The sequence below is a fragment of the Natator depressus genome, chromosome 2 (assembly GCF_965152275.1).
Source record: "Natator depressus isolate rNatDep1 chromosome 2, rNatDep2.hap1, whole genome shotgun sequence".
NCBI classification, from domain to species: domain Eukaryota; kingdom Metazoa; phylum Chordata; order Testudines; family Cheloniidae; genus Natator; species Natator depressus.
The window spans coordinates 34352919-34377888 of NC_134235.1; the positions used below are offsets into that span (position 1 = coordinate 34352919).

At 41.0% G+C, this 24970-nt stretch overlaps 1 long non-coding RNA gene across 1 annotated transcript in view; it reads left to right on the forward strand.

Annotated features, from left to right (window-relative positions):
- Positions 1-24970, forward strand: part of LOC141982164 (uncharacterized) — a 60981-nt gene that overhangs the window by 30432 nt on the left and 5579 nt on the right. Inside the window, exon 2 of the long non-coding RNA XR_012637978.1 lies at positions 9876-10023. This is a non-coding gene — a long non-coding RNA (uncharacterized LOC141982164). The remainder of the gene's footprint in view (positions 1-9875; positions 10024-24970) is intronic.

Consider the following 24970-nt stretch of genomic DNA (forward strand, 5'->3'; position numbering starts at 1 on the left):
CCACCCTCTTGGCTAGCTTCACATGATTGGCCAAGTCTTCCCCCAACAGCATGGGGATGGGATTATCATCATAGACTGCAAAAGTCCACGTTCCTCACCAGCCCTTGTACTGGACCGGCAACTTGGCTATAGGCAAATTGAAAGAGTTGGACTTGAAGGGTTGAATTGTCACTTGGATCTCTGGGTCGATTAAATTTGGGTCCACTAAGGAAGCATGGATAGCCGACACTTGTTCTCCTGTGACCCTCCATGCGGTGACCTTCTTCCCGCCCACACTCACAGTTTCCCTCAGCTCTGAGGGTATCTGGGAGGTATCTGGGCCTGAGGACCTCTGGTGTGATTCCGGTGCAATGAACTGTAATCTGTTGGGGTTCTTGGGGCAGTTGGCCTTTACATGCCCTGGCTCGTTACATTTAAAACATTGTCCAGATGACGGGTCACTGGGGCCAGGTGGGTTGCTGGAGAACGGTGTGGCAGGACGATAAGGTGTCTGGAGTATTCCTTGGTGTGTAGCTGGGGCCTTGGGCTGCCCCCGGTAGTAGGGTGTGGCCTGAGGGTGTCCCTTCTGGTATCCACTCCAACTGTGACCAGGATTGTTCCTCTCTCCTCCCTCCACCCATTTTGTTCCCCTTGCCCCGCCTCTCTGGCAGTCTGGGACTGCTCGTATCGATCAGCATAAGAAGCAAGACTTTCTGGTGAGTCCATTTCCTTATCCCATAAACACTGTTTTATTTCCTCCTTGGACATATTCAGGAATTGCTCCTGAGCTATCAAATCACACATTACGTCAAAGCTAGTGATACCCCTTCCTTGGACCCATTTATATAACAGATCCTTCATCTGGTTTAGATAAGCCACATTATTTAGTCCAGACCCTCTCTTAAGGGTTCAAACTTTTACTCTGTACGTTTTAGATGTAATTTGAAATTGCTTTAAAACCAAATCCTTGAACTTATTATAGTCAGAAGCCTCATCAATAGGCATCTTATTGAATATGTCCAGAGCTCTTCCAGTCAATTTTGCGACCGATGTGGTCATCTTCAGGAATTTTATGGAGAGTACACAGTCTCTCAAAGGTGAGAAAATATTCAGCAATATCACTGGATTCATTATACTGTGAACATAGTCACTCCCATTTATGGATTGTTGGGGAAGGATGGTTAGGGTTATCCAGTAGATTCTGCTCAGCCTTTGCCTTCTCCATCTCCAGTGCATGCTTCCTCTCTTTTTCCTTCTCCGCCTCAGCATGCTTCCTCTCCTCCTCAGCATGCTTCCTCTCTTTTTCCTTCTCCGCCTCAGCATGCTTCCTCTCTTTTTCCTTTTCTTTCATTTCTTTTTCCCTTGCCTCCATAGCTCTCCTGTGGGCAGGCTCCCTTTCCTCCTGAGCATGCGTCCATTCTTTTTCCTTTGCCTCCATAACTCTCCTGTGGGCAGCCTCTTGGGCTTTTTCCTTTTCCTCCATTTCTTTTTCCTTTGCCTCCATAGCTCTCCTGTGGGCAGCCTCTTTGGCTGTTTCCTTGGTTTCTGTCATGCTTGCCTCTCTGTTTTTAACTAACCTTGCTCCCGAGAGTTAGAAATAAAACAAACAAACAAAAAAAAACTTGGCTTGTTAAAAAAAACAGGTTGTGCTGTAACCTGATACCTATGTTTTTTTATAGTATTCTCAGTCTACAGAAAAATCCTTTGTCTCCAGGCAAATAGACAGAAAAACCCTCTAATTGCTCTTAGCTAAAAACAAAACAAAACAAAACAAAACTTCTTCAGGTCTGTGAAGACTTGTGAATTTCCCTGCAGGAGGTTAACTACCCTGCCTTTAGGTAGAGAAACTCCAGCTCACAAAAGCAAGCTCCCTTTTGTTATGCTTGTTGCTTTGTCGCCTTTTACAAAATCCTTTAAAATCTTTTAAAATCCTTCTGTGCTTCTGGTTCAAAAAAAAAATCTCAGAATGATCTCAAAATGATTTCAAGTTAATCCCACCGCTCTGCCACCATGTCAAGGTTCCTTCCCCACTCTGAACTCTAGGGTACAGATGGGGGACCTGCATGAAAGACCCCCAAACTTATTCTTACCAGCTTAGGTTAAACACTGCCACCACCAAAGTGTTACATAAAGAACAGGGGAAGTGCCCACTTGGAAACATCTCCCCCCACAAAATATCCCCCCAAGCACTACATCCCCTTTCCTGGGGAAGGCTTGATAAAAATCCTCACCAATTTGCATAGGTGAACACAGACCCAAACCCTTGGATCTTAAGAACAAGGAAAAGCAATCAGGTTCTTAAAAGAAGAATTTTAATTAAAGAAAAAGTAAAAGAATCATCTCTGTAAAATCAGGATGGTAAATACCTTACAGGGTAATCAGATTCAAAACATAGAGAATCCCTCTAGGCAAAACCTTAAGTTACAAAAAGATACAAAAACAGGAATATACATTCCATTCAGCACAACTTATTTTATTAGCTATTTAAACAAAACAGAATCTAACACATATCTAACTAGATTGCTTACTGACTTTTTACAGGAGTTCTGACCTGCATTCCTGCTCTGGTCCCGGCAAAAGCATCACACAGACAGAGAGAACCCTTTGTTCCCCCCCCCTCCAGCTTTGAAAGTATCTTGTCTCCTAATTGGTCATTTTGGTCAGGTGCCAGCGAGGTTATCCTAGCTTCTTAACCGTTTACAGGTGAAAGGGTTTTTCCTCTGGCCAGGAGGGATTTTAAAGGTGTTTACCCTTCCCTTTATATTTATGATAGGTCAGCTTTAGGACATTTTCACAATGTTTCTATATAACACTCGTGTTTGTAAATTACTATTTGTAAAATAACTATTCCTATAGCATATTAAAGAAGAAAATGCAACATGATGGCACTTAACATTAAAAAGGTCATAGAGCAGTTTTAAAACTAAGGGCTGGGGGAAAGCTGACAGGTGTGGAGGAGCACATGGTTCGGACATCCCTTAGGGGAGGATCTATTAATAGAGACTCTCTATGTCCTAGTGAGGACGAGAGGACAGAAAATGATAAAATACAGGCAGGGTCTGATCAGAAACAGTCAAATAAAAAAGAGTCCCATTCAATTGCATCGTGTAATGGCAGACAGCTAAAAGGAGACAAAGTGCTTATATACCAATACTAGAAGTCTAAATAATAAAATGGGTGAACTAGAGTGCCTTGTATTAAATGAGGATATTGATATAATAGGCATCACAGAAACTTGGTGGAATGAGGATAATCAATGGGATACAGTAATACCAGTGTACAAAATATATCGGAAGGACAGAACAGGTTGTGCTGGTGGGGGAGTGGCACTATATATGAAAGAAAGCGTAGAATCAAATGAAGTAAAAATCGTAAATGAATCAAACTGTACCAAAGAATCTCTATGGACAGAAATTCCATGCTCTAGTAATAAGAATCTAGCGGTAGGGACATATTACCGACCACCTGACCAGGATGGTGATAGTGACTGTGAAATGCTCAGGGAGATTAGAGAGGCTATTAAAATAAAAAACTCAATAATAATAATGGGGGATTTCAGTTATCCCCATATTGACTGGATACATGTCACCTCAGGACGGGATGAAGAGAGAAAGTTTCTTGACACCTTAAATGACTGCTTCTTGGAGCAGCTGGTCCTGGAATCCACCAGAGGAAAGGCAATTCTTGATTTAGTCCTAAGTAGAGCACAGGATCTGGTCTAAGAGGTGAATATAGCTGGACCGCTTGGTGATAGTGACCATAATATAATTAAGTTTAATATCCCATAGCAGGAAAAACACCACAGCGCTCCAACACTTTAGCATTTAATTTCAGAAAGGGGAACTACACAAAAATGAGGAAGTTAGTTAAACAGAAATTAAAGGGTAAAGTGCCAAAAGTGAAATCTCTGCAAGCTGCATGGAAAAGACACCATAATAGAGGCTCAAGTTAAATGTATACCCCAAATTAAAAAACATAGTAAGAGAACCAAAAAAGAGACACCGTGGCTAAACAACAAAGTAAAAGAACCAGTAAGAGGCAAAAAGGCATCCTTTAAAAAGTGGAAGTTAGATCACAATGAGGAAAATAGAAAGGAGCATAAACACTGGCAAATGAAGTGTAAAAATACAATTAGGAAGGCCAAAAAAGAATTTGAGGAACAGTTAGCCAAAGACTCAAAAAATAAGAGCAATTTTTTTTAAGTACATCAGAAGCAGGAAGCCTGCTAAACAACCATTGGGGCCACTGGACGATCAAGATGCTAAAGGAGCACTCAAAGATAATAAGACCATTGCGGAGAAACTAAATGAATTCTTGGCATCGGCCTTCATGGCTGAGGATGTGAGAGATTCCCAAACCTGAGCTATTCTTTTTAGGTGACAAATCTGAGGAAATGTCCCAGATTGAGGTATCATTAGAGGAGGTTTTGGAACAAATTGATAAATTAAACAGCAATAAGTCACCAGGATCAGATGGTATTCACCCAAGAGTTCTGAAGGAACTCAAATGTGAAATTGCGGAACTATTAACTGTAGTCTGTAACCTATCATTTAATTCAGCTTCTGTACCAGATGACTGGAGAATAGCTAATGTGGCACCAATTTTTTTAAAGGGCTCCAGAGGTGATCCCAGCAATTACAGGTCTGTAAGCCTGACTTCAGTACTGGGCAAATTGGTTGAAACTATAATAAAGAACAATATTGTCAGACATATAGATGAACATAATTTGTTGAGGAAGAGTCAGCATGGTTTTAGTAAAGGGAAATCATGCCTCACCAATCTTCTAGAATTCTTTGAGTAGGTCAACAAGCATGTGGACCAAGGGGATCCAGTGGATATAGTGTACTTAGATTTTCAGAAAGCCCTTGACAAGGTCCATCACCAAATGCCCTTACGCAAAGTAAACTGCCATGGGATAAGAAGGAAGGTGCTCTCATGGGTTGGTAACTGGTTAAAAGATAGGAAACAAAGGGTAAGTATAAATGGTCAGCTTTCAGAATGGAGAGAGGTAAATAGTGGTGTCCCCCAGGGGTCTGTTCTGGGACCAGTCCTATTCAACATATTCATAAATGATCTGGAAAAAGGAGTAAACAATGAGGTGACAAAATTTGCAGATGATACAAAATTACTAAAGATAGTTAAGATCCAGGCAGACTGCAAAGAGCTACAAAAGGATCTCTCAAAACTGAGTGACTGGGCAACAAAATGGCAGATGAAATTTAATGTTGATAAATACAAAGTAATGCAAATTTGAGAGCATGATCCCAACTATACATATAAAATGATGGGGTCAAAATTAGCTGTTACCACTCAAGAAGGAGATCTTGGAGTCGTGGATAGTTCTCTGAAAACATCCACTCAGTGTGCAGCGGCAGTTGAAAAAGCAAACAGAATGCTGAGAATAATTAAGAAAGGGATAGATAATAGGACAGAAAATATCATGTTGCCTCTATATAAATCCATGGTATACCCACATCTTGAATACTGTGCGCAGATGCGGTGCCCCATTTCAAAAAAGTATATTGGAATTGGAAAAGGTTCAGAAAAGGCAACAAAAATGATTAGGGGTATGGAATGGATTCCGTATAAGGAGAGATTAATAAGACTTGGACTTTTCATTTTGGAAAAGAGACATCTATAAAATCATAACTGGTGTAGAGAAAGTAGATAAGGAAGTGTTGTTTACTACTTCTCATAACACAAGGACTAGGGATCACCAAATGAAATTAATAGGCAGCAGGTTTTAAACAAATAAAAGGAAGTATTTTTTCACACAACACACAGTCAACCTGTGGAACTCCTTGCCAGAGGATGTTGTGAAGGCCAAGACCATAACAGGGTTCAAAAAAGAACTAGATAAATTCATGGAGGATACGTCCATCAATGGCTATTAGCCAGGGTGGGCAGGAACGGTGTCCCTAGCCTCTGTTTGCCAGAAGCTGGGAATGAGCGACAGGGGATGGATCACTTGATGATTACCTGCTCTGTTCATTCCCTCTGGGGCACCTGGCACTGGCCACTGTCAGAAGACAGGATACTGCGCTAGATGGACCTTTGGTCTGACCCAGTAGGGCCATTCTTATGTTCTTATGATAGCACTGTAAGGCCAAATCCTGCTCATGGGATTTCTATGGGATTACTCACATGAGTAAAGTAAGCAGAATCTGATCCTTATTTTGAATTTTATCTTTAATAAAATTTTCTCATAATAATTTAGAGTTAAATATTACCAGTGGGAAAGAGTAATAGGCAAGGGAGAATATATATGTTTTCAGGGAATATTTGAGAAGTGATGTCAAAGTTGAAGAGGTGAAGAGATATAGAAAGTCTACTCCAAATGTCTGAAACTGCTCTCACTCCAACTGGGGGAGTTGGTATGTGGGTGGGTGGTGAGAGGATGAGGTAAGAAGGTCTGCCTTAAACTTTTGGTTTTACCTAGCCAAGATTGGCAGAGGGAATGTGGAAAGGGAGGAGCCATTAAACTGTTGAAAGAGATTTACAATTAAGCAACATCAGCATAAAAGGGGTCATTATAGTTACAGTGTTAGGAGTTAGGAACAGTTAGACAGAAAAGAGTAGTGGGTCCTTGGAGGGCAGAGATAGGTAGAAAAGGAAATTGAGATCGGTGGATCTCCACAGAAGACAAGTCTTGACACAGAGCAGGAACCACTGTTGGAAAGTGAAAGTGTGGTTAAGTGAGGTAGGTAAGAGTAAAACTGAGACAAGAGGGAATTGATTCAGCTATAGAAGAAGTCCACATGAGTGGAGTGGTCCACAGCAGTCAAAGGAAGCACTTAGGTCTCTTGCTAACTATAAAAAGAAAGTGGCTTCCACATTATGGCCAGAGTGAAACACAGTCTAAAATTGGTCAAGGATAATATTGTAAGACAGGTGCTTGGAAAGATTAGAGGAGGAGATTTTCTTGAGCACTTTGTTATGAGGTAAAAGTCTGTGCAGTGTGGTATTTGGAGGAGGTTATTTTCTAATGCATAATTTTAGGAAGGTCCAGGGAGGCAAGGAAAGGAAAAAGAAAGTAGACACAGAGGCAAGGAAGGAGAAGATATCAGCCTTCAGTCGTTATCATAAATTAGAGAGACCTTAGATTGAAAGGGAGAAATGAAATTCTTTTCAACTGTATAAGAAAATATTGGGAAGCAAGAGTAAGCAGGCTGGATGGAGAAGAGAATTACTGATATGGAAATGGAGCAATGGTTACCAGCACACTTGGAAAAGAAATTAGACTGAATTTGCAATGGTAGAGCATCCCTGTGGAGTTGCTGATGAGATTTACAGCTCTCCAAGCAGACAGAGATGGGACTGGAAAAGAGATGAATACCTGATCTGGATTCAATTTCTTCACAAATCTACTGATAATGAAGGGGTTCAGAATCATTTGAATAATAATTTCGGAATGTCACAATGAAATGCCACTATCTGTCAAGTCCCGTTACTAGTCTCTTAGAGTTTAAAATTAGCCAATTAGGCAAGTTCTGGTACAAACCCCTCCCTTTTCACTTTATTCTGGATGCTGTGGGAAAAAAGTGCAATATTGTCTTCTGAGAGTTATCCTTAGTTTGTGACTCTACCTCAAGAAAAAAACAACTCCAAAGGCAAAGGGCACAAAGCCATAATCTCTTGAGGCAAAGTAGTGTCAGGCTACTCCATGTCAGATATGAGGAAGCATGTAGAAGTCAACCACCTGGGGGAATGGCAAGATACTATGTGGAGGGGCAGGGAGCATCGTCTTTTTAGAATTGACATCCAGCCTCAGGCAAGCACAGGTCAGAGAACTATAGAATAATGCACAGCTCATAGATGGCCTTGGAAAAACTGATTTCCCAGAGGCAAAGAGAATTGACATTGCTCTACAGTAGGTGGGCTGATGGCTGTAAATAACCAGTTAATTTTTCTGAGGATGCTTTGGGCAGTTTCTGAAGCTCTGGAGTCTCATTACTGGCTCTTCTCTTGCAAATTCTTTGCTATCAGTGTTATCCCTGAATACATAGGAAAAAGTGCATCAGCAAATGAAATTTCTGGTAAAGGCCACCACAAATTATTAAGACTACTGAGGGCATAGGGATACAAAAAGAAAAACACCATCTTGAGACATAGATTGTTTGCCAAGGTTCTGACATATACAGTTGAAGGTCGTGTATGCCAAGGAAAGCTTGAAGTATGGGAAATAGTCCAGTTTTATGGGGATAGGTTGAAATCAGTAGATAGGACACAGTATATGATATGTATGAAAATAAACGGATAAGAGGAGACAAGGTAATTCTGAGGAGCAGTAGAGAAGTGTTCAGACATAATCAGGAAGTGCTTGGTGATGATATCATGAACAGCACAGAAAATTTTGTTAGATTTAATGAAAGAATAAGTAGAATACACTGAATAAAGAATGTTGTAGTTGATGAGATCAATAGAATGTTGATGGGTATGGGTGAGAGACTTTGCAACTGAAAGAAGAATAGAGGTCCTGGTTAATTTTTCCAAATGGTATGTTCAAGTGCCGAAGGAGAGGTTACTCATCTTGTGCAGTAATTGAAGTTCTTTGAGATGTGTGTCCTGATGGGTGCGCCACTTCAGGTGCACACATGCCCCTGGACCTTGGATCAGAGATTTTTGTAAGCAGAGCCTCTCCCTTTTGCCTGTGCATGCACTCAGTACATCCTCGTGCCCCGTTGCGAGGATATATAGGGCTGCACAAGTGAACCGCCCTCAGATCCTTCTCTACCTCAATGTCCTGCAGAGGAAGCTCCAAAGCAGAGGGAAAGGAGGGAGGTAGTGGAGCACCCACAGGGGAATGCATCTTGAAGAACTCCAGTTACTGCACAAGGTGAGTAGTCTCTCCTTCTTCTTCAAATAGTGTCCCTATTGGTGCTGCACTTCAGGTGATTCCTGAGCAGTATCTCCACAGGGAGGAGGGATCTTGGACCAGAGTCTAATACTGAAGATAGAACTGCCTTGCTAACTGCAGCATCTGATTTAGAGGCATGAATTAACATATTGTGGTTGGAGAGAGTATGTATTGAAGTTCAAATTGCAGCTCTGCAAATTTCAGCTACTGTTAACATCCTTGAGTAACGCCATAGAAGTAGACTGTGATCTAGAATGGGCTAATGGTCCTGAAGGAGGTTGAATACTGGCAGAATCATAACATGAAATAATACACCCAGAAATCCATCTTGAAAGTCTCTGGGTGGAAATTGTTGATCCCTTAGATCTGTGCACAATTGAAACAGACTGGGAAACTTTCTGAATGGTTTGGTTCTGTCAAAATAGAAAGCTAATGCCCTTTTGACATCCAAAGTATGGAAGGCAGATTCCTGCCTAGTCTGATTTGGTTCTGGGGAAAAATCCTGAGACATGAATGGTCTGGTTAATATGAAATTCAGAAGACACCTTAGGTAGAAATTTGGAATGTGGTTGCAATGATACCTTTTCCTTGAAAAAACATTGTAAAAGGAAGGTCTGCCATTAAATCCCCCCTCCCCCCCCCTTCTCTGATCTTGCAGGCAGAAGTGGTGGCCTCCAAGAAAGTTGTTTTCATGGATAGATGGAGCAGCAAACATGTAGCTAATGACTCAAAGGGGCATTTCATGAGACAGTTATGGACAAAATTCAAGTCCCATAGTGGGTCCGGTTCGCTAATCTGTGGGAAAAGATTCATTAGTCCCCGGAGGAATTTTGATGTTGTAGGGTGAGCAAAAGTCCAAAACCTTCCACGGACGAGTTTAAGACTCTTATAGCTACCAAGTGAACCTTTACAGAACTCATAGCGATACCTGATCTTTTAAACTCCAACAGGTAGTCCAAGACACTTGAAAGCGAAGAGTGGACAGGAAAGACTTGTTTTTCCGTTATCTAATGATACTTGTTGTACCTCTTTTGGACAGGAAGTCTCTATCCCCGAGAACCATCCAGGAACGATGTCCGGAGTTGCAGACTTTCAAAGTTTGGGTGAAGAATCTGATTGTGATTCAGAGACAACAGACAGCAAAGGACTGGAAGTCTTAGTGGTAGACGAGAAGCAAGTCGAATGAGGTAAGGCTACCAAACTTGTCTTGGCCAAATCACTGCAATTATAATGTCCTTGGCCTTGTGTTGTTCAGTACCTTGAAAAGTAGTGGTGTTGGTGGGTATGTGAAAAGATTCCATGAAATAAAGAAGGCATCCCCTATTGATTGAGGGTCAAGTTCCCCTCTCAAGCAAAATGTCTTGCACTTTGTGTTGGTGGCAGTTGGAAAGATGTCCACTTCTCGAACCAACCCCCAGGTTAGAAATATGAATCCAACTGCCATTTGTAATTCTGGGAGAAGTGCCTGCTGAGTTTGTCGGCTGTAGTGTTCTGTATACCTGGAAGGTAAGAAGCTGAGATGACAATCTGGTTTGCTATGCACCAATTCTGGAGCTATTACTTCATCACAAAGTGAGGGGAACCGTGTCCTACCCTGACGACTGATGTGGAACATGCAGGCAATGCTGTCCATCATAATATTGAGAGATTTTGCTCTGATCAGAGGAAGGAAGTGAATGCAAGCATTTCTGATGCTCCCAATTCTAAAAGGTTCATGTGAAGAAGATGTTCTTGGGATGACCATTTGTCCTGGATTATGTGCAACCCGAGAGGGGCCCCCCTCCCAAATGGAATGCATCTGATGTTATAATGATGGTAGGAGGAGCTTGGAGAAAAGGGACTCTCGCACAGACCTTGGAAGGGTTCTTCCACCACTTGAGTGACTCCAGAATCCAATGGAGAATAAACACCTGCTAGTCCAGACTGTGCTTGTCCAGTATATAAACACTCCTGAGCTATCCCTGGAAACATCAAAGATGTAACCTGTTGTGTTGGATTACGAAGTCACAACCTGCCATATGACCTATTCGTTGGAGACAGTTTCTTGCCAAGGTTTGGGACTTATCTGAATCCTTGAGAAGAGATATTTTAGGGTCACAAACCTGCCCATAGATAGGTAAGCCTTGGGTGCATCCAGAGAAACTCCTATGAAATCTATCCACTACACCGGTGTCAAAGCACACTTTTCGAGATTGAGTTGGAGGCCTAACCTGTGGAACAGAGACCTTATTATTTGTACTGCCGACAGGAGCTCTTAGTAATATCAACCCCTGCATAAGATCAAGATGAATCATAGAATCATAGAATATCAGGAAGGGACCTCAGGAGGTCATCTAGTCCAACCCCCTGCTCAAAGCAGGACCGATCCCCGACTAAATCATCCCAGCCAGGGCTTTGTCAAGCCTGACCTTAAAAACTTCTAGGGAAGGAGATTCCACCACCTCCCTAGGTAACGCATTCCAGTGTTTCACCACCCTCGTAGTGAAAAAGTTTTTCCTAATATCCAACCTAAATCTCCCCCACTGCAACTTGAGACCATTACTCCTTGTTCGGTCATCTGCTACCACTGAGAACAGTCTAGAGCCATCCTCTTTGGAACCCCCTTTCAGGTAGTTGAAAGCAGCTATCAAATCCCCCTTCATTCTTCTCTTCTGAAGACTAAACATCCCCAGTTCCCTCAGCCTCTCCTCATAAGTCATGTGTTCCAGTTCCCTAATCATTTTTGTTGCCCTCCGCTGGACTCTTTCCAATTTTTCCACATCCTTGTTGTAGTGTGGGGCCCAAAACTGGACACAGTACTCCAGATGAGGCCTCACCAATGTCGAATAGAGGGGAACAATCACATCCCTCGATCTGCTGGCAATGCCCCTACTTATACATCCCAAAATGCCATTGGTCCTTAAGGGAAGTGAGTTTTTGTGTGTTTTGTGTTTTTGTGTGGGGGAGGGTTCCGCCACTTGTTTATCACGGTTCGCTGCTCCAGGCCAATGGGAGTTGCTGGAAGTGGTGGCCAGTACATCCCTCGGCCCACGCCGCTTCCAGCAGCTCCCATTGGCCTGGAGCAGCAAACCGCGGCCACTGGGAGCCGCGATCGGCCGAACCTGCGGACGCAGCAGGTAAACAAACTGGCCTGGCCTACCAGAGGCTTTCCCTGCACAAGCGGCGGAACAAGTTTGGGAACCACTGGTGTAAACCAATGCAAGGAGCCTGGGGAACAATATGGAGGAACTAGAACTACTGGTGCAGAAAGTAAAACCAAATGTTATAGGGATAACAGAAATATGGTGGAATAATAGACATGACTAGAGTATAGGTATTGAAGGGTATGTGCTGTTCAGGAAAGACAGAAATAGGTAAAGCTGGTGGAGTAGCACTGTATATTAATGATCAGGTAAACTGTAAAGAAATTAGAAGTAATGGAATGGATAAAATAGAGTCTGTTTGGGTCAAAAGCACCTTGGGGAAGAAAGCTACCAGAGGTTCCCTGGCATAGTGTTTGGGCTATGCTGTGGACCCCAGAATCTGATTTTGATATGGATAGAGTCCTCTTTAGAGTTTTTAATGAAATAAATACTACTGGGAATTGTGTGATTATTGGAGACTTTAACTTCCCAGCTATAGATTGGTGGACAAGTGCTACTAATAATAGTAGAGCCAAGATTTTCCTGGATGTGATAGCTGGCAGATTTCTTCACCAAACAGTGGCTGAACCAACATGGGATGATGCCATTTTAGATTTGGTATTGGTGAGTAGTGAGGATTTCATAGAAGAACTGGTTGTAGGGGACAACCTTGGTTTAAGTGATCATGAGATAGTTTAGTTTAAATGGTAGGATAAACAAAAATAGATCTGAAACTAGAGTCCTTGATTTCAAAAGGGCAAACTTTAAAAAATTAAGGGAATTAGGGAAGAGGACTGGACTGAAGAACTCTGAATGCAGAGGAGGCTTGGAATTGTTTAAGTCAAAGTTGCAGAAACTATCTGTAGCTTGCATGCCAAGCAATGAGAAAAATATGTAGGGAAGGGTTGCAAACCAAGCTTGATGAGCAAGCATCTCAAACAGGTTATTAAGAGAAAGCAGAAAGCCAGCAAGGAGTGGAAGAGGGGATGGATCAACAAGGAAAGCTACCTCTTGGAGGTCAGAAAGTGAAGGGATAAAGTGAGAACTGCTAAAAGCCAAGCAGGTTTGGACCTTGCAATGGAAATTAAAACCAACAGTAAAAGGTTCTATAGCCATATAAATAAAAAGAAAATAAGGAAAGAAGATGACTAAGCGCTGACAGTGGGGTGGAGATAATCTAGGCATGGCCCAAAACCTAAACAAATACTTTGTCTTAGTTTTTAAAAAGGATAATGAGAGCTTAGGAGTAGTGGCAGGGTGGCTAATGGGAACGAGGATATGGAAGTAGAAATGACCACAGCCGAGGTGGAAGTCAAACTCAAACAGCTTACTGAGACTAAATTGGGGGCCCAGATAATCTCCATCCAAAAATATTAAAGAAACTGGCACATGAAATTGCAATACCAATAGCAAGAATTTTTAATGAATCTGTAAACTTGGGGGTTGCTAATATAGTACTTTTTAAGAAAGGGGGAAAAAGTGATCCAGGAAACTACAGGCCTGTTAGTTTGACCTCAATTTTATGCAAAGTCTTGGAATAAATTTTGAAAGAGAAAGTAGTTAAGGACATAGAGGTAAAAGATAATTGCAATCAAATACAACATGGTTTTACAAAAAGTAGATTTTGCCAGACCAGCCTGATCACCTTCTTTGAGTAGATAACTGATTTTTTAGACAAAGGAAATGCAGTAGGTTTAATCTACCTGGATTTAAGTAAGGCATTTGATACAGCTCCACATGGGAAATTATTAGTTAAATTGGAGAAAATGGGGATTAATATGAGAATTGAAAGGTAGATAAGGAAGACTAGTGGGTAAGGAAGACTGGTTAAAAGGGAGACTACAACAGGTCATATGGAAAGGTGTACTATCAGGCTGAGGCAGGTTACTGGTGGAATTCCTCAGGGATCGGTGTTGGGACCAAACTTATTTAACATTTTAATTTTTTGTAAATTTCCATTGTAGGTGTGTGCGTGTCTTGTGCACAGTTTTCAGAGAATTTTTTCCCTCCAAAGAACCTGTTGGGGTGGTCTGAGAGCCTTCTGTTGCCAAGAGCCGCTGCTTGCTGGTGTAAGAGCCCAGAGCCACCACCCAACCCTGCTCAGTTCCTTCATACTGGATAGACTCTGATGGTTGTGGAATGGACATGTGCAACACATCTCAAAGAACAACAGTTACAGAAAAGTAGGTAACCATTTTTTCTTCTTCAAGTGCTTGCACATTCCCATTCCACTGTAGGTGACTCACAAGCAGACAAACGTGGAGGTGGGCTCGGAGTCCACCTGAACAGTAATTGTAAGACAACCCATCAGAAACTGGAATCATCCCTGGACTGATGAGAAATGGCTTAATGAAAAGCAAAAGTGTGGACAGATGACCAAGTTGTTGCTTTACAAATGTCTATGATGGGTACTTGAGCCAAGAAAGCCGCTGATGTTGCTGCACTTTAGTAGAATGTACCAGTACTCCAGCTGGTGGAACTATATTAGTTGACTGGTAGCAAAAACGAAAGAATGAGGAGATCCAGGATAAAACCCTCTGAGTAGACACTTGACTGCTCTTAGCTGTGTCTGAAATCTCAACAAACAACTGAGTAGAAGACCTAAAGGATGTAGTACACTCCAGATAGAAAGCTAGAGCCCTTCTCACATCCAGTGGATGCAGTCTCTCTCGTCATCTGTAACAGCATGAAGTTTCAGAAAGAAAGTCAGCAAATAGATTGCCTGGTTAACGTGAAAATTAGAGACTACCTTAGTGAGAAAGTTTGGGTGAGAGTGAAAATAAACCTTATGCCTGTGGAAAACTGCATACTCGGGCTTTTAACTCTTCCACCCTGCATGTTTATGTATAACACAGCTGCAGAGTTGTCTGTTAGAAAATAAATTCTTTCCTATTATGTGGGGGAGGAAGGCCAAGCAGGCTAGACATATCACTTTTAGCTCCTTGACATTTATATGAGTCTTTAGGTCTTGAGATGACTAGAGACCTTGAGTGTGTAGGGACCCCACATGAGCTCCTCAACCCTGGAATGATGTATCTGTGACTAGAATGAGGGTTGGTAGAGGGGGAACAAACAGGACCCCCTTGCAAACTTTCAGAGAATCCATCCACCAGTCCAGAGATGATAAAAACTGACACTGGCACTCAAACCACTTTGTCCAAATGATAACGACTTGGGGCATACACTGAAGCTAGCCAGGTCTGCAGTTTTCTGAGATACAGCTGGTGTGCTGAACTAATACAAGGTGCCATGTGGACCAGGAGATTGAGAGAGCTGCGTGCTGTGGTGACAGGGTATGCTTTCAGCCGCAGCACTAGGTCTCATAATATTTTGAACCTACATTGCAGTACCAAGGCCTTAGCCTTTGTGGAGTTTAAGACTGTCCCAGTGAACTCTATTCTCTGTACTGGTTTTAGGATTGATTTGACTCAATTTACTAGAAGTCCCAGTGTGTTGAACATGGTGAGGACAGTGGATATGCTGGATAACACTTGAGCCTCAGACCAACCTCTGATCAACCGGTCATCCAGGTACAGGAGTACATGGACTCCTAATTTTCATAGATATGCTGCCACCATTGTCATGCACTTCACAAACACCCGAAGAGCAGCTGAAAGACTGAATGGAAGAACTGTGCACTGACAAGGGTACCCATTCACCAAGAATCTGAAAAACTTCCAATGGTTGTGGTGTATTATGACATGGAAGTAAGTTTCATTTAAGATGAGGACAACATACCAGTCCCCCTGTTCCAGGAAGGGAATAAATGAAGCTAGGGTAACCATGAGGAATTTTATTTTCTTCAGGAATTTGTTCAACTCACTTAGATCTAAAATAGGCCTGCGATCCCCTTTTGCCTTGGGAATGAGGAAGTAACAGGAACAGAAGTCTTTCCTCCTGAGGCACAATGGGACTTCCTCTATGGCCCCTGCCTGAAGAAGAGATTGGACCACCTGTTGAAGGACAATCTTGTGAAGAGGGACATGAAAGGGGGGCTGGAGAAGAGGGATTGAAATGAACTGGAGGGTATATCCCAGTTCCACCATGCTTAAGATCCACTGATCCGAAGGTACCAGACCCAAGCACTTAGGAAGTGGGATAAGTGATTGGTAAACAAAAGTTGGGGAAATGATGGAACTACAACTGGTACACTGCCCTGGACCAACCCATCAAAATGGCTGTTTGAATGAGGCGGCTGGATGGGATGAGCTCACTGATGCTGAAGAGGAGGATGGTGGAGCACACCTCCTATAACCCCCCTGCCCTTTCCCTGGGAGGATCTTGGAATCAGGGAGCAAAAACTTGGTGCCTGTATGGTTGCTGTGGACAAAACGGTTTCATTTACCGGATTATAGATTTGAAGAGATTTTAGTGTTTCCCGGAAATCTTTTAGGCTATGGAGTCTGTCATCTATTTTTTCTGAAAATAAGGGACCTTCAAAAGGGAGGTCCGGAATGGTCTGCTGGATCTCTACTGTAACTCAGATGATTCAAACCTCAAACACCTTCTCATAGTAATAGCTGATGCCATGGTTTAAGCATCTGCATCTGCACTAACTGTCCTGGAGAGCAGTGCTGATGACCCGCTTACCCCCTCTTTCACCATTACTGCAAACTCCTGCCTACAGGCCTCTGGTAACTTCTCTCTAAATTTTATAACGTTTTCCCAGAGAGTAAAGTCATAGTGCCTCAGGCCTGCCCTGATGGTTTGCAATCCTGAGTTACAGACTTCCTGAGGAATAATGTTTGCGACCAAATAGATCCAACCTCTTTGAATCTTTGCCTTCATCTTGTCTCTCCCACTCGTTGGCAACTGCCACTACAAGGGAATCCAGGGGACGTTGAGAGTAACAATGGTCATATACCTTAGAGGGGACATAGTACACCTCCTCTCAGCTCATTTTTTTGGGGAAGACAAGGAGGGGGGTGTCTGCCAAAGTGCTTTGACTGGCTCCATAGTGTCTTCGTTAATTGGCAGAGCCACACTGGCAGAGGCCACCGATACCACAATGTCCACCAACTTGTGAGACCTTTCAAACACCTCCTCTCCCTTAATGTTGAGCACAGAGGCCACCCTTCTCAAAAGATCTCAGTGAGCTCTGTGGTCCTCTGGTAGTGGTGAATCACCTTCCAGCTCAACAGCCTTATCTGGTGATGAGGAAGAGGATGCCACAGACTTTTGAGGTGGTGACTGATCTATGTCTTGCAGTGAAGAAGCTGCCTGAGTGACTTCTGGCTGGTCAGTGCCAACACTGGTATTGGGAACTGGAGAATAATGCCCTTGGTGCCGATACCCTCACAGCGCTCTTGAAGACAGTGAATGATGCTGTTGAGGGGAAGTCCTAGCTGGAGGGGGGACGCTGCACTATTTCCAGAACAGCCAACTGATATGGGTCTGGGACACATCCTTGCCCTAATTCTTGATCCTTAGAAGGAGGCCGGTGCTGAGGTTGCTGTGTGGCGATGGATGGTCCACAAGACACTGATGGGGGGTATGTTCCCTGTTCTAGATGGGATACAGATGACCTCACCTCTAAGTCTGAAGAAGAAGTGTCTGATACTTCTGACAATGAAGGGGCAGAACCAGTTGGGAGTGGAGAGAGGTACCCCGAGCTAGGGGATGGTTGTATCAGGGATACCATGGTTAAGTTGCCTCTCAACTGCACTAGCTTTTGTGGATGCTTGGAAGGTAATGGTACCACAGACTCTTGATGTGGTGAGGTAGGATCTGCAGGCATTGGTAACCTTCTTGTACTGCCAGCGATACCAGTACTGAGAGGCTAAGAAGGTCCCTGGCAGCTATGTGTGCCTCCAGAGTGATTGGGAGCGGCACTATCTGATGGCTTCACAAAGATCTTTCAGGGGACAGCCTTAACTGACCTAGCACAGGTTTCAGAGGCAACGATACCCCCTTCCTAGGTGACGTGTGCTCCAGGGAGAACCTCTCCCCCAAATGGTTTGCAGAGTCTCTGCCTGCACTTGGCTTTGGTACTGACACACTTGATCAAGATACCAAACCTGAGCAAGACCTAAAACTTTTCTTCTGTACTGGTGAATGGGACCGAGAAGCCACAGACATCTCTGGAGGGGCACTCTGCAGTTAAGCTGATGTACTTGGGGCGCTTTCTCCATGCGATGACTCCTGTGGATGGCAAAGTGCTGCCTCCATAAGTAAACACTTGGGCCTCCCTGCTTTGTCTTTCTTTGAGCGGGGTGTGAATCCTTTAGACATATGATGGTTGTTACTAATGTGGGGTTCTCCCAAACATTGTCAGCAGCCTGGGTGTGGGTTGCTAACAGGCAGAGCGTTAGCGCAAGTCTGGTTGGACTGAAACCCCAGGGAGTGTGGCACTGTTCCAGTACTAATCCTAGTACTAAAAAATAAAAAGTAGTAAAAAAAAAAGACATTAAACCAAATTCTAGCATTGAAAACGAGCTAAAACTAACTAATTTCTAACAACAACAGGATATATACAGAACAGAATGAGGGAAGCACTTGCTGCAAGAAGTCTGGAATTGTTTCAAAAACTGTTGCTCGTGGTAAGAAGGAACTGCAGGGGATCAGGAGCAGCTCTGACCTCTAATACCGGCATGTGGTGGCGTGTGGTGACAGAGGGTGCTTGGACCACCCTGACAGGTACAGCTGAGGGAAAAAAATTCTCCAACAACTATGCACAAGATGTTTACACACCTACAATGGAACGGACATGTGCAAGCACTCAAAGAATATCACACATGATCTCTCTCCAATAGTCAAATGCTTTCACATTTCTGTTATGAGGATCCAATTATTACAGTGCTTTTAATTTCAGAAAGACAGAAACCCTGAACAAAGCTGGCAGGTGGCACAGTAAATGTGTGTGTGTGTGTGTGTGTGTATACACACATCTATGCATACACATATCATTGATGAATGAGCTTGATCCATGTAGGACCTATTAGTATATTTCCTTATATATCATTGTAATTCATTTATTCATAGTTTTAACCTTTGTAAGAACATCAGTTATTTAAATGAGTAGACAGGTAAACTACATCAACAAAACTGCAGTGTTTAATGTTGAAGATAACTGACATGCATGAAGTCATTGTATTAAAATATTGTTTTCCCTATTGTTTAGCACAGATGGTGCTAGTAATTAATATTGTGCTATTTTTTCATCAGGGGATTCCCTGATTACAAAATTCACAGAGTAGGTAATAAACTGCTACATTACACTGTATGAATAAATGATTTATGATTTATATATTTATTAATGATAAATCTAAGATGCAAATTATGTAATGCTTCAAAATTTTAGAAGTTTTATTATTCAAAATAGCATTTATTTTAACAAATTCCATAGTTTATGATATATTGTATACTATAAAATATACTTTGTTGTTTACTTCTGTCTTTTCCAAGAGTTCTATTTAAGTGTTCTCTCATAGAAGAAGGACAACTTCTCAAACAGAGACAACTTCTATTTTAACAAGAGCTTTATCAAGCAGAAATGCTGCATGGTCTTATTTGCCATGTAAGGTATTGGAAATGGCTTCTGTTCAGTATTAGGCCAAGGTATTCAGTAGGAAACTCATGCAGGCCATGAAAATATCTTTAAAAAGAAAAGGAGTACTTGTGGCACCTTAGAGACTAACCAATTTATTTGAGCATAAGCTTTCGTGAGCTACAGCTCACTTCATCGAATGCATACTGTGGAAAGTATAGAAGATATTATTATTTACACACAAAAAGCATGAAAAAATACCTCCTCCCACCCCACTCTCCTGCTATTACCAGCTATCACGAAAGCTTATGCTCAAATAAATTGGTTAGTCTCTAAGGTGCCACAAGTACTCCTTTTCTTTTTGCGAATACAGACTAACACGGCTGTTACTCTGAAAATATCTTTGTTTTTCTGATACTTCCTAGAGAAGGCGCCATGGATAGAGAATTAAGGTTAAATTTCTCTGCCTTAACACTCCACCAGCCTGGTACAGGAGGATCAAAAAATGAACCACGTGCCATCAAAAGATATTTTTATTCCATGGTTCTGTTTAAGTATCATTTTACTTTTAAAATATTTCTTAAAATTAAGGTCTAAGTTCTATTACTTAACTTCCAGATCAGTGTTTCTAACTGCATGCCTCCAGGAAATCACCAAATGGTGCATTAACTACCTTTTTTCTACATGGTGTACATTTATAATTCTTCTTACTGCTTTAATATGTCCACAGCTAATTTGGGCGGTCAGTTCAAGAGAATCCAGCTCTCCTTTAATGGACTTGAGTGGATGCTTAGATTCCGATCTAGCATAGCACTTAGGACTCAATCTTGCAAGATGCTGATTGTTCGGACTTTAGTTATCTCGCAAAGCATGTGCATAACTTCCAGCACGTGAGCAATACCACTGAAGTCAATAAGACTGTTTATGTGCTTACAGTTATGCACATAAGGCCTGATCCAAAATCCCCCCAAGTCAATGGGCATGTTTTCATTGGCTTCAATGAGTTTTAAATGGAATTTTTTAAGAACAGCTGGCTGGAGCTGAATTTGAGTGAGACAGATGTGATGCTGGTGGTCACAGGAAAGCATTCTGAAGGGTTTCCAGCCACGGTGCAATCTCCTTTAGCTTAAGGTCCACACCCACAACTGGTCAATTCAGTCCATGGTTTAGGAGTACTCGTGGATTCCTCACAGATGCTAAGCTCTCACACAGCAGCATTCATGAGTAATGCTTTCTATCATCTCTGGTTGGCTAGGAGACTCTATCCCATCCTGGCAGATGATGACCTGGCCTCAGTTATTCATGCCCTTGTCTCCTCTTGGTTCAACTATAGCAATGCAATATACCTGGACCTGAAACTTTCAGTGTTTAAGAAACCTCATCTAGTACAGAAGTTGCAGGTTGCCTCCTCACAACACAGGCTACTGTGAGCACATCAGACCTGTCCTCCACTCTATGCTGGCTTACCATAGGATTTCTAATCAGCTTTAAGGCCTCAGTCTTTAACTTCAAGGCACCCCATGGCTTGGGCCCAGGATATCTAAAAGACCATGTAAACCTCCAGGACGAAGATCATGGTTGACAACTATACTTTTCTGTCACAAACAGAAGTCCCTACAATAAGGGAGACAGTGCTTTCTTGAGAGCCAGCCTGAACATAAGAACAGTCATACTGGGTCAGACCAAAGATCCATCTAGACCAGTATCCGGTCTTCCGACAATGGCCAGTGCCAGGTGCCCCAGAGGGAATGAACAGAACAGCTAATCATCAAGTGATCCATTGCTTCCCAGCTTCTGGCAAACAGAGGCTAGGGACACCATCCCTGCCCATCCTGGCTAATAGCCATTGATGGACCTATCCTCCATGAATGTATCTAGTTCTTTTTTTAACCCTGTTATAGTCTTGGCCTTCCCAACATCCTCTGGCAAGGAGTTCCACAGATTGACTCTGTGTTGTGTGAAACAATACTTCCTTTTGTTTGTTTTAAACTTGAGACTGTGGAATGAATTCCCAGAGGAAATAAGGACCATCACAGATATCACCACCTTCTGCTACAAGTGCAAGGCACATTTCTTTGACCGTCTCTACTATAAATAAATAGTATCATGTATAGTTTTTTTTAAAAAAATCTATCAAAACAAGACACTCCACTGCATGTGCTTCTCCCTGTGGAGAGGGTTGAGAGAACAAATAAGACATATGTGCAGTCAAGTTGCTTAATACAATACTGAAAGCTTAGATACTATGATGATGAGAGTGGTATAAGAGCCAATATAGAATAGAACATGAATCAGGCCCTTGCTTAAGTACTTTTTGAGGGATCAGGGTTTTAGTGAAGTCCTTCTGATGTCATCAACTGATGGCCATTTTCATCATCACATATGCAAGATAGGGGTGACATTTGGATGCAAAAGATCTAGACAATCTGCATAAATAGATGCAGAAAATTGAAAATATAATTTTCTGTCCAAGGTAAAAAGACATTTTTGTCTCCTGAATCAGGATTTGCTTGAGTCCTAAGAGGCAACAACCTCCTAGTACTAGCAGCCAACAGCTGCAAAAATCTTATTTCTTACTGAATTTAGTCCAGTCTAACTGAATTTAGTCCATTCTAACTGAATAATGTCCTAATTACATTTGCTGCAGAAATAACTTAATTCACATATTCACTGAATTATACAAATATTAAGTGTAAAATGTATTTTCAAAAACATGCTGAATATAATTTCTGTGCCAGGTTTTTAGTCTCAGATGTTAATATACTTTTTTTTTTGAAGATATGTGTAGATAGATGTGAAACAGATGAATAATCTAATTAATATTCACAATTAGTTGTTAATAATAAAGAGGTTATCTGAATACAAAACCACACAATACTACTACATCTTTTCATTTTTATATACAAATATATAGTTTTGAAAATTAATACATGCTAACTATCATCGCTTTCAGTACAAATTTCATCTAGAATTAGAAAATCTGTATAATATTTAAATTTTGATCAGTCATTTCAGGGATTTCAATCGAAGTTTCTTTATTGGTACCCATCAAAATAGCATTTGAGTGACAAAATAGTGTGCTATTACTATAATGTGATTTGTATATATATTTTACAATCTACGAGTTTATTATAAAAGTGTTGGGCTCCCAGAATCGGTTTGTTTTTTTTCCATACAAACTGCAAATACATTTGTATTGGTTCCTTAAAGTTCCTTGATTTGTGAAACTATTACGGTATAAAATAGAGCATTAGAATGCAGCATGTGTATCTACTCTATACTTTTGGGGAGAAAACAGATATTTCAAAACAGACTAATACTGATATATTATAAGGTATTTATGTTATGCTGCATGGAAAATAACAAGTTTTTTAAAGGACCATTTATCATGAAGCAATTAATCCAGCTTGTTAACATTTTAATGGAAAGATGTTACAAGAAGTGTAATACTAGTTCTACTTGTAAACTATCTTGCAATTCTCAGCTTTCTATTTAATATTGTAATATAAAATATCATATGTTTAAAATTGCAACAGAACAATTTAAGAAAGAGCTAATAATTCCTGGAAATAAAGCAATAATAAAGCTCACAGTGATCACTGAAACTCTGCTGCTAAAATGGAAAATGAATTGCTTAGGATTTGTGCTTTAAACAGAATTTTTCATTACTATTTTCTGTATGAAAATATATACTTTAATGAACACAGGAGGTGAACATGTAAATATCTGTTTTTAAAGCTAATATATTAATCTTTCTTTCAGCATCATATTTTTCAAATACAATGTTGACTAGTTGCATAATGACTATCAGCCCAAATCATAAAGCATTTGTTTATAAATCAAAGTACTTGAATCACATACAATCTAGTGCTTAATGTATTTGTATATCAAGCACTTTTTATTTTCCAATAAAACTAGAGGAATTTAAAATGTGTACAACAGCAAGCTTGCCAGTATAGTATTTTCTGCCTCATGAATTTCTGCTTTGCCCAACTGCATTATTCCTTAGCTGTTTATTGTTCTGTTATTTAAATGTGGGTACACTACCTGTGTGTTGTTTGCATAAATAAGGATTTAAGGAAATATAAGGCATAAAGAAAAACAATCTTAATGAAAGTTGCTCAGGATTTTTGGGTCCCAACCCTGCAGTCCTTTCTCAGGTAAAACTCAATTTATATTCGATGTTGGACACATTTTCAAACAAGTTAGGTGCACAACTGAGTATGCAAAATACTTGCATAATTTAGAACACAATCCTGCAAAGAGCTCTGCATAGGCAAACCCTTGTACCTGAATGGAGCTGTTTGCAGGACTAAAGTCATTAGCTAAATTATTACATGAACTTAATTATGGCCCAAGCTAAATTGCTGATCTAAGATGTAATCATTTGTAGCTGCAAGTTAGGCTCATGCAATCAGAGAAAATGAGAGCCCAAATTAGGTACCTAACTTTTCTAAAAATCTGGCCCAGTATTACTGCAACATGTTTGCAGTTCAATAGTTTCAATATATGATTAGTAATGTAAAGATCACACAAATGTGAAAAATCACATAACTAATTCAATCTTAGAGTTTAGGTATAGTTTTGTTAGGTTAGCTAACAGTCGCAAAGGTGAGTTGCTTAAACATTAAATATGTTTGCAAATATGCTCACATAAGCATATACTGAATTTTTAAGGGTGAGCATGATAAATTGCCACTCATACCTGTCATTTCATTGTACCCTATCGAACCACAATAACCCTTTCATCAAAGATGTTGCCTTGAGCATCATGGCAACTTGCCTTTCTGTTTTTTTTTTTAATTTAGGTTACAAGAATATAGTGTAAAATAAATGTGATTTAGTTAAACAAGTGTATACTTTTTAATCTAGATGATCTGTGTTTGAAAAATATAAGTAAAGAATACCATTATAATAAATTATAACTGAATGCTTATGTAGGACCAAGCTGAAAGCTAGAGCTAAAGGTAAATGACTTCTTGCTCTTGAGGGAATAATATTTTTAGCAGTATTATTATTCTTGGAATCACGCAGTTAAAATTTACTACATTGTATCTGATTCGTCTTTATGTTTTATTCCACTAAGTATCACACCTCGGGATCAATCAGAATGAGAGCATAACCTTCATTTATTTAATTAAACCATTAAACATTCGATATACTGCAGCTGAAAAATACTGTATTTTGATGAGGTAACAAGCGAGATCTCCATAAGTAAGCACCCTGTTAAAGAAACAGTAATGTAGTTACTGGTCAATCCTATATAAAACAAAGTGAAGAGAATGAAACATGATCACAATTCAGAGTGAATATTTAACTTGTTTTCTACAGCAGTCACTGTTTACTGTGATGCTGATAGATTTCAGCTATTAATTATGATCATTAGAGTATCAACATATCAACGGCTAATATTTTTGTATGCTAAATTTTTTACTCAGTGCTGTGTTTGACAGGAGCTGGAGCCACACATGGGGATCTAGGATCGCATATGGCCCGAGGTTCAGCTGGATGTCTGAGTATGTTATT